Below are 15,269 nucleotides of genomic sequence, written 5' to 3'. Positions count from 1 at the left end.
TTTGGATGCTCAAGTCACAGTTCCAGTCCCTGGACACATCTGGTGGAGTCTTGCAGTACTCCCCAGCTTCATGTACTCAAATTATCATCGTGTGTGCTATGCTATGCAATATGATCCTGCAGAAAGAGCTGCAGCAGGAACAGCATGGGGCAGGGCCACACAGCCCCTCACCATTGCCAAAACCTGCACAGGCACAGAGTGACTCGGAGGAGGAACAACCTGAGCCTGCCCCAGTAGGCAGAAGGAGGCGTGCCCAGTATGCCCTGGTCTTGGGAAAGAGGCAACACATAGCACATACACTGACACAGGAGGGAACCGGGGAATGACACCACTCTCTGATTCACACATACTTTAAAAGGGATGCCAGATATGACACTACCTGTGCTCAACCATGTATAGGGAGTGTACTATGTGCATCCGACATAGGCAGCACTCCAGTACCATCCTCAATACTGGCACGCCCACAAGGTAAGCCACTCTCTTTACCAGTTGCTGAATGGAGTAGTATGCGTTGTTACTTGCATCTTTGGTATGGATGTGAGTATGCAAGGGAATTGGGTGGCTGATTGGGATGCCAGCAGATAGTAGGCACCTATAGTGGCACTATGAGATCTGTAACAAATACTGGTGTCACCATAGTAGCCAGTACTACACATGGCAACAAATCCCACTGCAGGAAATGTGCTGGGCCACATGTATGTCCATATGACTCACACATGCCAGTCAGGGTGGTTCACATACCCAACAACAGTCTCAGCCAGAAGGACAGGTGTAGACAAACACAAACAAAGGCTGTGCTAAGGCCTCTGAATGATGACTATGGATAACCTCCCCCCAGGCCTCTGCAGACAGACTACATCAGGTCAAACAGTGGGATGTTAGATCTGATGGGTAAGAAGTCAGAAACTGGTATGTAGGTCAATTAAACCCAAGACCTGTAGTACACTGATATGCCTCTAGTCAGCATGATAGGTTAGAATACAGAACGAAATGGAGTACCTGACATACCAGTACAGTCATAGCAAATGTGTACAAGTGTCAGGTGTGCCCCCCCAATCCTATGTAGAAATGTAGTAACAGTCAGGTGTGTCCCCCCATCCTATATAGAAATGTAGAAACAGTCAGGTGTGCCACCCATTCCTATGTAGAAATGTAGAAACAGTGATGTGTGCCCCCCCAATCCTATGTAGAAATGTATTAACAGTCAGGTGTGCCCCCCAATACTATATAGAAATGTAGTCATAGTCAGTTGTGCCCCCCCCAATCCTATTTAGAAATGTTGAGGAAACAGCCAGGTGTGCCCCCCAATCCAATGTAGAAATGTAGAAACAGTCAGGTGTGCCCCCCCATTCCTATGTAGAAATGTAGAAACAGTCAGCTGTGCCCCCCAATCCTATGTAGAAATGTAGTAACAGTCAGGTGTGCCCCACCCCAATCCAATGTAGACATGTAGTAACATGTATGTGTAGGTATAATACCAGTGGAGCACAGATGACCTGTGGTGGCCAAGGTAGCAGGATAGATTGTAGCATTTGTACAATATGCAGGTATGCATGTGTAAGGTAGTTGTGTGTTTCATATTTTGTGATAGTGGTCAATATGTATGGATGTTGAGGTTTGACTTTGTGGCCATTGTCTGCTACTGCTGAAGCCAGGGCCAAGTCCTCAGAACTACAGTGCCAAAGACAATGCTCCCAAGTATAACACATGCTGGCAGTAAACCATTCTAAATGTATGACGGTAATATGTGTCACCATCTGAAAGATGGACATAGTATGACTGTTGGGCTAGCTATACAAGCAGTACACAGGGAAAAGTACCCCAGACATACAGTATATAATGTGTAACTGTGAAATGGACACACCCTTGGAATTGTGCATACAGGTATGCCTCACATTATCTGGGCTAGTAGTAGGGAATACCGAAGTTGTCTGTCTGAACACTTGCAGATCACAAAGGTGATAGGACTGATGTATTGCGAAACACCTGATGTCCCTGCACAAGCCAGCATAACTGGAAGGCATCATGCATATCTGTGAGTCAGATGCAAGTAGTGTCCATAGCACAAATGCACCCAGCTCACCCAAACACCACCCACAGGTACCTCTCTGATCTTATCCCTGCTGTTGGGAATGGGTACAATATGACCCCCACCTGTGTATGGCAATAGCGAAAGAAGGCAGCATGCAGTGCAGGTGTCCCATGCAGGTGTGTTCTTAGCTGTAAGCAGCACCCTGCTAGCATCCATACCACCTGATCAATACTGATAGAAAGTATTGGCATGAACACCTAGCACACCTACCCTGTCACCCCAGGGGAATATACTGTATGGCAGTCTGGGACTGTATGACTGACAGAATGCAATGGCCTGCTACAGCTGTCCTGCATCACCACCAAATGGCCTACAGGCCTCTGCTAAAGGCCTGTGTCTCACCCATACTGCCAATGTACGCTATGTCATGGACACCCAAATAACAACATAACACACTCCACATAAGCCATATGCAAGGCCATGTGGGCAAACCACAGTAACATGTTCACCATGTCCCACAGCATGAACTGTGGACCAACAGCAAAACACAGCTGTGATGTGGTGATAACCATAGGGAAAGTATCAGAGAATGTATGCATAATGTATTGAAGAGGATAGAATAATAGGGGGGTGGAAGCATGGGCTACATGGAATGTGCAAAGTCCGACACACAGCCATGTGCGCATACAATCCCTGGCTGCAAATACAAAAATGGGTGGCTGCAATCCTGACAGAATACCACAATAGGGGTAACGTCCTGACTTATGATGCCTGCCTCTGGGTAACCTGTGTGAATCTGTACAGTTGTGAGGTATTGCCACAGCACGATAAGGCCATACTGTCATGTCAATGGATGTACGTGTATGGGAACCTCCACCGTCACTGTACCAAAGTGCTGAACTGGATACACAGACCCAGCAGCAAGTGTCTGCAGCTCCTCCTCCTGAATGACATAACTTTCCATGGCTATGTAGGTGTTTGACCACAATACTGGACACAGCTGCATTCACACTGTGTTCCCAGGATATCACTGTGAGCAAAAATGTCCATCTGACAGTACTTGAGGACATAAAACATCACAGTGTATAACAGTACACATGCCTGAATGTCTCTGCTAACATCAGTACCATGTAGCAGAAGCAGCACAGACACAATCACCTACAGTACACACTATCCCTTGCACAGTTTGACTCCATATTGCCAACTGATCTACAGTTAAGCTGCAGAAACAGTTTGCTACCTGTAGGTGTAGAACACAAAGGTCTGCACTGGAGTACAAACTTCCTGGAATGGATCCACACTTTCAATACAGAAGGGCATACTGGGCATGCTCACACGCTTAGAGAAATGAAGGCAATGTCAGACAACAACATACTGAAAGGTCATATTGGGCATGCTCACACACTTAAACAAATGATGCCTATGTCTGCCAACAACAGTGGACCATACATATCTGACAGCTGCAGATCTTAGTGCATACACTCCTCAGTATGCACTAGTCATGCTTTGCACACACATTGGATAGGAATACACACATATATCCAAGGACAACACACTATAATATGCCAAAAGTACACATACATAGATGTGTGGAAGAGGGTGACAGTGACAAAGAGCCTTCCATCATGAGGCCTGTCCCACCCAGCACACAGCCAAATGGCTACAACCACATGATGTGTAAATGTCAGTCACTGTAGAAATTAGCCACTGGTATCCCTCAGCATTACAGACTCTGTGGTGCAAGTGCTAGCTGTGCAATATGACTGTACAAGGCAGTAGTCATCTAGCAGTTGTATACATGTACCTGTGGAATATAAACCTGCATGTGCCTGAGTGTGGTGTGTCTACCTCTCGATGAATGGGTTATGGCCCATGCACACACACTGCCCTCCTCATAGCCCTACTATGACAAGCCTGCTGATGTCATTCACTTTGGAGTACACCTTTGGGAAAGAAGTAGCCCAATAATCTCTATGGCACGTCCCATAAGTACATAATACTGTAGTGTGATAAACTAGTTAGGTAGGAATTATAATCCCAGACATGGAAACTGTGTGTGTTTGTGTGTCTCTGTCTGTGTAGGGAGCAATGATTTTTAGGCTAGTCACACTCACTACAATTCAAATGCCCTACTTTGGCAAGGCTACTGATGTCATTCACTTTGACATACACCTTTGGGGAAGGAGCAGCCCTGTGATCTCTGTGGCATGTTCTATAATTGCATAATGCTGGAGTGTAATAAACTAGTTAGGTAGGAGTTCTAACCCAGACATGGCAGCTGTGTTTGTGTGTGTCTTTGTCTGTGTAGGGAACAATCCTTTTTAGGCTAGTCACTCTCATTACAGTTCAAATACCCTACTTTGACAAGCCTGCTGATGTCATTCACTGTGAATTACACTTTTGGGGGAAAAAACAGCCCAGTAATCTCCATAGTGCATAATATAATAGTGTAATGCTATAGTGTGATATAGTACTTTAGTAGGGGTTCTATTCCCACACATGGCAAGTGTGGATGTTTGTGTGTTTGTTTCTTTGTCTGTGTAGGGTGCAATGCTTTTGAGGCCATTCACAGTCACTACAACCTCCATTGACCTTCTTTGGCAAGCCTGCTGATGTCATTCCCAGTGAAATACAGCTTTGGGGAAAGAGTACTCCAGTAATCTCCGTGACATGTCCTATAACTGCATAATGCTGTTGTGTAATAAACTACTTAGGCAGGAGTTCTAATCCCAGACATGGCAAGTGTGTGTGTGTGTGTGTGTGTGTGTGTGTGTGTGTGTGTGTGTGTGTGTGTGTGTGTGCGTGTGTGTGTGTGGGGGGGGGGTGTTTGTCATTCGTATTCTGTGTGGAGGTGGCCATGAGTGTGTAACAACTGTTCTCATTGTGTAGCAGGTTTTCCAAATTTCTTATATGGTGGCCCTCTTTCATGTCACAATGTCCACCTCACAAGGATAACAGATGTGAAATAGCCGAGAGGCTGGGGTGCCAATCCATACCCCTACATGTGACATCAAGGCCTGGTGAACAAAGTGAACAACCCTTGTATTACCCAGAGAACACTCTCAACCCATGTCTCATACACAAACACACTTGCCTAGGCAACAACTGCTATGTTGGTAATACCCTGCATATTACCCACAGATAGTAACCATGGTGTGATTGCAGTGGACTACAGAGGGCATGGCACCCTGTCCATCAGTACAATAGGCACGTACATGCAGACAGTGTGCTTTCACTATGTTTCCAACTGGATGCCTGCAACACCTGTGGTGCCATCAAATGTGACCCACAAAAGACATACCATGCCTTAAACACATGCACTCTATGGACAGATTCCACTAACACCAGGGAATACCTGTATCATGCTATCAATTTAGGTGCAGGGTCAACCAACTGTCCATTACTAGTTCCCACCACATGAGGCCAGGACTGGAACATCTGATGATAACAACCTGTGTACACAACATGGGCCAGACACCCCAGGTACAGTTCCACATGTCACTGTAGACGCATGTGGGACATGTGCACATCCCAGACAGCAACCATGTCATGGACTAAAGAACTCATATATGGAAAGCATTGCACAGCAATGGCCACACACAATAGATACCCAGGTGACTGGATGGTGAATACAGTACCCACCTGCGTGGGCCAATCCAGACACTACACCCCTGATCCACACTGCAGACCACTGTCATGTGCCCTGATGGCAAGGTATATCCTTCACCTAGCCTTGTATAGCCGTCTGGCACAGTCAACCACTACACAACCATGAAGCAATGCAATCATGCATATCAGCACTGGCACCCTGTGTCTGTGTGTGTAGTGTATGATGCTTTTGACCACATTCACACTCACTACAACTCCCATTGGTCTACTGAAGCATGCCTTTTGATGTCAGACACCTTGACATACCCTTTGCCCATATATCATCCGGATAACCCCTGTGGTGCATGTGATACCTGCACATTACTGTATTGTGGCAAACTACCTAGTTAAAAAGTGTGTTCCTGACCCTGCCAAGTGTGTCAATGTGTGTGAGTCCCTGAGAGAGTGTGGCTGTGTTGATGCTTACACCTATTCATGTTGACAGGCACGTGTACTACACCTACTGTATCATTACCATATCACTGTTGCAGATGTCACTCACCATCATATATATGTTTGGACAACTCCTCAACATGTAAGCTATGTGGTACATGCAATAACTGCATAAACATGTAATAGCAATATGTAGTCAGTCAGGGGTTTGAAATCCTATACTTGTAGGTGTGTGACACAAACATGCTTAGGTTTTACTCTCCCATCCCCTCCCTGACTTACTTTGTCTCTGTCTGTCTCTTTCACTCCCTCTCTGGTGGATGTGGAGAACTACACCTGCTTTGCTTAGCCAGCAGCTTGTGTTTTGTAAGTGATGCTCATGATCAGCTGATGGCCTCTGCATGAATTGCAGCCCTCCTCTAGCTGATGGCATGTGAAACGGCTGTGGTAACATTTCCATAGCCAATTGCATGGAAACATACTCCAATATCTAGGAACATCATGCTGGTGTTGGGCCTTTTCATTCGATGTGAGCAGTATCTAGATCTGGTGTTTGACAAACAGCATCACAGATGGATTTGGGATTTACCTCTAACAACATACACTGTGGAAACAGGCCAACACGCAGGAGGGGGATGTGCCTGACATGACTACAGAATGTAAGTGTTGCTATTCTGCATTTGGAGTAATGTCGGTTTAACAGGGTGTGTGTGGATATGGCTGATGTACATGTTTTAATACCTGTCATGACAGTGCTATGTTTATGAGGAAAACTCCATCTGTAGGGTTATCTGCAGACTCGGCAGTGTATGGAGCCTTTTGTTTCTTGTGTTACTCACAGAACACCTATCTGAGAACTGCAGAAGCATAGTGTGAGGATTGCAGTCAGTACATGGTGACACCCTACTAGCATTACTGAGAGTTACTGACTTCATATCTCTCATAGGACATATGTCACAACAAACCCTGGTATGACAGTAAATGTATGAGGTTATCACGGCAACATGCTAATATTGGGGCAGTGTTTATCACTCCAGCCACAAGTCTGTCAACCTTTGTACATATGTCCTGCAGTAAGAGCTGCATATGTCCTGTACACCATTATTTATTGTCATCATACCTGATAAGCCAGTCAGATATCAGACTGCTAGACATGTTATGTAGAGTAGGGGTTGTTTCTGAGGACATAACTTGGCCATTCTGTAGTTGTTTGTACAGTTCTGGGGTCTGTGTACTTAGGGTGATTGTCGACAGTATGTGTATTGCGCATACGTACCTTGGGCTGTGCACAGACTGTGGTAGATGCCATTGTTCTTGGTACTCTTCTATCTGATGTGACATGCTGCTCCAGTGAATGGTACTCTATTGACTCACATGTCTGTAGGGACAGACACACATGTGCCCCATACCGCAGACAGCCATCGGACCACACAGTGTCATGACTCAGTGTATGTTGGGTCAGTGTCTGAGTGGCACATATGAGGATGGTGTTTATCCAGACAGTCCATATTAAACATGTGTACCATATGTGGCTGTGTTTACATTGGTTGTGGGTATGTACTTTCACACAGGTGTCTGTTACTCTGTGCTGTGGCATGCGTGTAGAGCCCGCTATTATAGCAAGTACATGTGTAGTCCCCCATACATAATGTAGTCCAGTGTTGTGGCAGTCTGCTGTAGTTTCACAGTGCTTTGTGAGAAGTATAGCAGCCTAGTGTAATTACCCAGTGTGCCTCTATATCTGGTTATTTGCAAGACATACTGCTGCCAGGCCATCATAACTGTTGTGTATTTCTGACAAAGCAGGTGGATTCTGTACAGATGTATGTCACTAACTACTGGGTAGTATGTGGCCATGTGACCCCTGCACCAGCAGGTATTATGTCTCAGGACAGACTGGCGTGTGTGCATGCATAAACTGTGTGGGCATATGTAGTCCAGTATTTACGTGATATACCCATGTACATGGCTATTAACATCCACATTGGGAGGCATGGCCCACATGTCTCGCATGAAAGGGGTATGTGTACACCTCTGGACTGACCACAGAGTGCCAGACTGCCCACATATATTGGTCATATCTCTGCTGTAGTCCACAGGATCATTACTGTATTTGCAGTGGGATTGTACTATGATGTCCTTAGGATGTCTGTCAGTAGCCAATGGTGCACTTGTTAAAAGCAGATGTGATCTCCCACACGCAACATATCTGTTAAGACAACCCCATTACAGTAGCAACAGTCTACATATATACCTGCAACACATACCTGACATCCCCTTGCACTAAGAGGTTGGGACTGTTGGGGCTGAGGTAGGACTCCACTCCATTTTCTGGACATATGGTGAACATATATGTATATATTTCTCCATATATCTATATATCTATATAGATATATACACATATACATATCAACATACATAGATGGATATATATATATATATATATATATATATATATATATATACACATATAAACACTCAAATATATACATATAAACACTCAAATATATACATATACACAGCACTATATGTCTACACATATACAGATATAGATACATGTGCACATATACTTATGGATATCTGCATATATATCGACAGAAATAGGTATATCAGAATAAATATGTATGCACATATAGTTATAGATATCCACATATACATCTACATAAATAGGCATATCTGTACACATAGGATCTGCATACATATATATCTATATATATATATATATATATATATATATATATATATATATATATATATATATACAAAGAGATCTACACATGACCATATATATGATGCACTATACAGATGTGTATACAGACATATGTATATGTATATATCCATATTCCTGTCATGTGTAAAGATCATGGTTGTGTATACCTTCCCAGATGTATCTCACCATATGTATCTGATATGTGTACATTATGATATAACAACATATTTGATGCAACAGTCATATTAATAATAAGTACTACACAATTGTGGATTAAAGGCAATTGTTCAGTACTAATAAATATGTGTATTGACAGATATATTGGACAAACAACAGTTGTCTTCACAGAGGTCATGGTGTAGTGATTAAGTGTTGTGACTATACTGTACAGCGTCCTGGGTTCAAGACCTGCAAGGGCTGTTCATTTTTTTGCTGGGCAGTACAAGGGTTGCCAGATACAGGGTGGTTAAGGCAGTTTTGAGCAGCTTTCCATGTAGGCTTTGCTTACCAGTGCACAAATCAGCTAATCTGTTATATTGGAGCAATGTTGATACCTGCTAAGCATGGCTTAACCCTTCTAATCAGTTCTCAGCACCCACCTGTAAAAAGTGTATGTAATTCCATGTACAATACATGCACCTATTTGTTGTCATTACAGTAGCAAGGGGTGTGAGTGTCATGTGTGGGACACCAACGTATATGAGCCCTGTATAGCACTGTTATCCATGTGAATGTGTTACATACAGGGGTAGTAGCTCAGGGTATGTGCGGTCATACTGGCGTGTAGTGTATCATGGCAGTACTACTGTTGACAATGCTTTCCCAGGCAAGAGTAGAGTGCTAAAAGTAGTACTGACAACAAGCACACCTGCAGGCATAGCTGGACTCTGAGTCCTCCCTGTTGTGCCCCTGGTGTGTGAGCTGTGTCACAGTATATATCTCATTCAGGATAATGATCCAACATGTGGAATGTAACTGTAGACTACCATCTGTACAGCACATGTTAGTGAGGGCTTCCAACATATAGTTATGGCATACATATTGCTGTCAAACGTCTATCTGTCAACACATTCATCCTACTGCATAGCTACTTGCCAAACTGATGACTGTCAGTCCCTGTACAGATGTGCAGATGGCAGGTATCCAGCTGGGATATGTACAGGCATCCCCTGATTGATTGACACTGACATGTCTGCCCAGCTGTGTAAGAACTGGCTCATATAGGAGACAACACCCTGTACGCACCGCATGCCATGGGTGCCTCCACTACAATACCACAGTCAACAGAACATGCTTGGGTACAGGTCTCCATCACCGACACTAACCATGTGTTGTAATACATGTTGCGTACATGTCAACTTGATCACCTCAGTGGCCATGTGCAGGAGGCACCCAGAGGATTGGCTGATGCATGTCACTCTCACCCTGAGGGTCAACACAGTGGTGTCTGTCGAAAGATTGCCTGCTGCCACATCGCAGGTGGCAGGATACCACTGTACACACATCCCCTACACAACCAATCTCTCCATGGACAATAGCTAGGTACACAGCTATGACCACCTGCAGCCATGCACCCCAGTACTGACACATGTGCATGTGTGCATTACTGAGGATATCATTGTCTGTTTGTTAGTACACCTGTACTTGGGAATTCCATGAGAGCCTTCACAACCACCGCAACACACATTTCCATAGTCAGTTGTGGCTACTGCTGTATGGGACATTACATGTATCCTATTACGCTCCTCTTTCTACTGTCTACATGAGCCTTGCAGTATCAGCACAACAGTGTTGTACAAATGGGTCGATAGGCATGGCATACCCATTGAGTTCTGGCAAGTGTGTGTATGTGTGCATGTCCATATATCTGTAGGGTACAGCATTCTGAGGCCACATACACCGATTACAATACCCAATGAAAACAGTAGTACAGATAGTGCTGTTGCAGCCCATAGGTGAGGCACGACAATGCAACACCCCACTATGCCTGTGACATGTGCATTAGATGCATATCCCTGTAGTACCACTGTTGGGATATACAATTTGTTGTATTGCAGTCGTGGGCAATGTGTGATGGTGGGTATGTCAGAGTGTCATCATGGGTTTCAGGGTCTACGATATCCACTGGGTGATGTGGGTGCTGTGTACACTGTCATTACACCAAAGTACACCTGGTATATGTCTCATGTACCACGTTATGGTGACCACTGTCACCATCAACCATACTGGTAACTGATACCACAATCCAGCCCAGTTATGCATGTGCTGTGTGCAACCTACCTGTAACACATTGGACACATGGTCAAGTTAGATAGCAGAGGTAGGCCCAGGTCTCTCAGACATGTGTCTGCCTGTTATGTCTCTGTTAATGTGTATATGATGGTATCTCACACTATGTATTGTCCATATACAACCATTACATCCCCCATTAGCATACTGTACATGTCTGGGGATGTCCTGCATGTAACTTGTAACCTGGAACACACCTCACCCTAAATGCTGTGTGGTGTGTGCAGTCAAAGTCACCCACTTCAGTAGCACTACATACCTAGGTAGGGGTCTAGTCCCAGTGTTGCCAAGTAAGAGTGTGCATGTATGTGGATAGGTCTACATCAGGTTTCAGGATTATGCATGCCCTGGCGGGTCACCTGTCCATGTGGCCCAGGCAATAACTGTTATATACACCTGTGACATGTGTTCAAATATACCCCAGATATGTCACAGCCATGGTGTCACCACAGTGTCATACCCCTAGTGGAATATGACTGCAGACCATCCTCCTGCTGACACATGTACACCTACAACACAGATGGATAACATTATGGAGACCACAATCAACCAGTGTTACTAACAGCTATACTGCATCATTGCTAGATGGCTAGACTACCTGATATGTATGCATTAAACTTTACTCCTGACAGCATGTTACATTGTAGTACTTTGGTACACTGTAGTACAGTCACCGTATGCATCAGAACCATATTAGCCTGTCCCTGCATCGATGTTATGGATGACAGGGATGTGGCACAGGTATCATCATATGTACAGGGTGTGTTGGTTTGCCAGAGGCTGAGGGTGGGCCATACATTTGACACCATGTGTATGTGGGTGAGGGGTGTAATGAGTTGAACTGGGCATGGTGATGTGGTGTGTGTAGGTATGGGGTTGCCCTAGGTATGTTTGTATAGTGTGTCGTTATGCATGCACACAGTTCTGCCATGTGGCTGCCCTATACAGGTGTTTATGGACAGCTGCAGACCATACCTGACAGGGTGTGCAGTTCACTGCCTCTGGCCACTGACATGTGGACTGTGCCTGCCAGGGGTTCCATGGGCACGTCCAGGTACAGGCCTCGATGTGCTACTCTCCCCTGATGATGACAGATGTCCACTGCAATCAGGTCCCTCCTGGGATTAGCCAGGACCACGTGCTCATGGCCTGCTGTGGTGTGGTGTGGACAGCAACCTCTCCTGCAGTGTTGGGGCTGGTACTGCCACTATGAGAGCACCTTGGTGTCCTAGATCCTCCACGTTGACTGCCATCTGTTGGTGTTGCTGGCCTACGTCCATGCGGCCGTCGCCACACTCCCACCACATGATCAAGCATGGACAAACCAAGGTCGATGAGTCCCATCATCTCACCAAACCATCTATCCATGAGCTCAGTATAAGCACGGATAGCACCAGACAGTTCATGGAAGTTGTCCCTTGCAGATGTGAGAGCAGCCTTTTTCAGCCTCAGGCCCTGTCTGGTGTACAATTCCATGCATGCTTGCGCCACCATGACAACCTGAAACATGCACCTGGTGGTACCAGTTGTGGCACGTCTGCCAAGGGCATGATGACCAGCAGCCCTACCATGAGCAGCCTGGGACATCTGCCTATGTGGTGCCCTGCCGGACATCCAGCTATGCCTGCTGTGACCAGCCATATTAGGCATGGATACCACACTCTCCTGTGCACTGCCACAAACTGCCAGCTGTCCCTCCACTATGGCCACTGGTGATGGGGTATGTATAGGCACTGAAACTGTGTGCAGGGTTGGGGTGGCTATAAGGGGGATGTCAAATGATGGCACTGTTTCGGCCTCTGACAACCCCACCTGTGCCTCAGCAGTACTATCATCATCTTTGGTGTCTGTATGGATACCAACATCAGAGTGCATGCAGGAGGGACCCTGGCCCACCTCGCCACCTGTGGGGGAAAACAAGAAATGCACTTTAAGACCTATACAGCATTGTATAACAGTACACACACACACACACACACACACACACACACACACACACACACACACACACACACACACACACACACACACACACACCACCTCAATACCTACCTGTCTGTGACTTTACAGACAGTCCCACATTTATTCCCATGCGTTCTCCATCCTGCATCACACTTGATAACATACACTCATTAAAGCCACTCATTAACATATCATTCCTCTAAATGCCTAGACAAGTGATCACAACACAAGACCTGTTACTCCATTACCTCCCTGACCTGAGTGGAGTGGTTTTACATGGCCTCACATCTGTCATTCAGTGTTCACCCTGTGTATGTCTAGACATCATGAGCATGGCCCTATATGTGAGGGGCTACTATGTTCACTCCATAATTTCATGCACTGGAGTGTCATGTGTAAGTATTGCTAAGAACATGCCAGATATGCTGCTCAATAAACATATCATATGACAACCGTAATATATGGATACACTCCCTGGTATTGTCTAGTAATTCCCCAATGCATCTGTAGTGCTGCATACTTGGGTTGTCGGTCACCTCTCTGCTGAATGCAATATAAAGGGTATACCTGGTGTCTACCTTCCCTCCCAATGCATGTTCCATGCTACAGACCTTATTAGACTATCAGCTGTCCTTTGATTACAAGCATGACAAGTATTCCTGGTGTGTCATATGTCAGTCCATGTCCATGTACTGCACGATCTCAAAGGGAAGTACTGCTGTATGAACAACCCCACAATCACACATGTGCATACATGGACACCCACACACATATGCACACATGCATCCTACATGCATCAACCTCCCTCCACTTCACCAGAGTGACCCTACTGACAAAATAACCACCCACTGACACACACACACACACACACACACACACACACACACACACACACACACACACACACACAGGTGAGGTTGCACAAAGATAGTACAAACAGTCCTCCTATTACTCATCTGTCAACATGCATAACATATGGTACACAACAGCATGCAGTGCAGTTATAGTCAATCCATGCTAGCAACAGTATACATGTGTGTGATGCATGTGCTGTGTTTATAGGTGCTGTCCCTTCCCCTGGATACCACTGCACCCATGTACACAGTATTGCTGTGCACCTGTTCTGCACCCTGTCATGTACTGTGCACCAAACCTCACAGGTATACAACTCATTGCTGAATGTGTAGTACTGTATCAGTTATGTCAGCTCTAATACTCACAGTCCCTATGTTTTTCAGCAACACATACCCGGGATGATATGTGGACAGATGTAATTTGTGAATGCCTTATGTCTGGTTTACAGATATCAACATCAGTGGACCATGTATGACCAATCCAATGCTATTACACTGACAACTGTCAGATCATACCATGGCTATGGAGAGTGTACGCACCCTTATTAATATGACGCACCCTTCCTTGATCTGCCATGGGACCACATCTCCGCATATATTTACAATACATGAGCCCGATATGTGACATATGTCCTGTACATTCACATGCAATGTCTACGGAATGTGTTAGCTTTGTGGATGCTGACCACAATGCATACACTCCATGTGTGCATATGTGTGCACACCCTTATCATGACGGTTTGTTGCACCTATTGTTATGTGTACTACAGCAGTCACTACTCCTGGCAGGGGTATACTAGCATGAGCCATCTGCATTTGCCAGTGTATGTTCAGTCTGCCCTACATGTCTCCCAAATCTGCATGATTGCTAGGTCTACTAATTTGCACACCCCTTGGTGTTCACACATTGCCATCACTATTGCTGTGGGGGGTAGGGTTACATCTGCCACAGTTCCTGAACCTGACTGTGTGCAGATACAGCCATTCTTAGCATCCTTAGGATCCCTGCTGCAGTGCACTGGTGTGTCATGCTGACATCCCCCCCACCTTCAGCCTCTTTGCAGATGCTTGACAATTAAGGCCTACACATGTGTGTCAGTTTGCAGTGTTCCATACACTGAACACCACATGTTACAGCCTAGTCCCAGCTAATAATGTGGACCACAGAAATACATTATGCAATAGTGTAAATCTGTAACAGTTGCCATTGTACTATCGGTACATACACTGTTGTTGCACTGTATTCTGGTGATGTTTCACACATCTCCCTACTATAGGCCATGTCTCCCACCATTATGTTAATCCCTGTGGACACATTCCACAATGACAGGAAGTTAGTTATCTTCCAGGTGTCTGACATACCCTTCCAATACGCCATCAT

The sequence above is a fragment of the Protopterus annectens genome, chromosome 17.part0 (genome assembly GCF_019279795.1).
Source record: "Protopterus annectens isolate FY-2018-M chromosome 17.part0, PAN1.0, whole genome shotgun sequence".
NCBI classification, from domain to species: Eukaryota; Metazoa; Chordata; order Ceratodontiformes; family Protopteridae; genus Protopterus; species Protopterus annectens.
The sequence above is the reverse complement of the archived record's forward strand: the minus strand, read 5'-3'. Positions refer to the sequence as shown.